The sequence below is a fragment of the Arachis duranensis genome, chromosome 9 (assembly GCF_000817695.3).
Source record: "Arachis duranensis cultivar V14167 chromosome 9, aradu.V14167.gnm2.J7QH, whole genome shotgun sequence".
Classification (NCBI taxonomy): Eukaryota; Viridiplantae; Streptophyta; class Magnoliopsida; order Fabales; family Fabaceae; genus Arachis; species Arachis duranensis.
The window spans coordinates 56,888,343-56,888,889 of record NC_029780.3 but is presented as its reverse complement, the minus strand read 5'-3'; positions in this window follow the sequence as shown (position 1 = coordinate 56,888,889).

The following is a 547-nucleotide window of genomic DNA, read 5'->3' as shown; positions in this document are numbered from 1 at the left end:
AATTGAGAAGGCATGACCTCAAACCCGTGGCTAGGGGATGGTTGGAGTTTATCCAACGCTCAATCATTCCCACTAGCAACCGGTCTGAAGTTACTATAGACCGGGCTATCATGATTCATAGCATCATGATTGGAGAGAAATAGAAGTTCATGAGGACAAGCCCATCACTAAGAAGAGGATGGAGCAAACAAGAGACCCCTCTCATCATCAAATCCCTGAGATGCCTCAAGGGATGCACTTTCCTCCACAAAACTATTGGGAGCAACTAAACACCTCCCTAGGAGAATTGAGTTCCAACATGGGACAACTAAGGGTGGAGCACCAAGAACATTCCATCCTCCTCTATGAAATTAGAGAAGATCAAAGAATCATGAGAGAGGAGCAACAAAGGCAAGGAAGAGACATTGAGGAGCTCAAGCACTCCATAGGATCTCCAAGAGGAAGAACAAGCCGCCATCACTAAGGTGGACCCGTTCTTTAATTTCCTTGTTCTTTATTTTTCTGTTTTTCGAATTTTCATGCTTATGTTTATCTATGTTTATGTCTT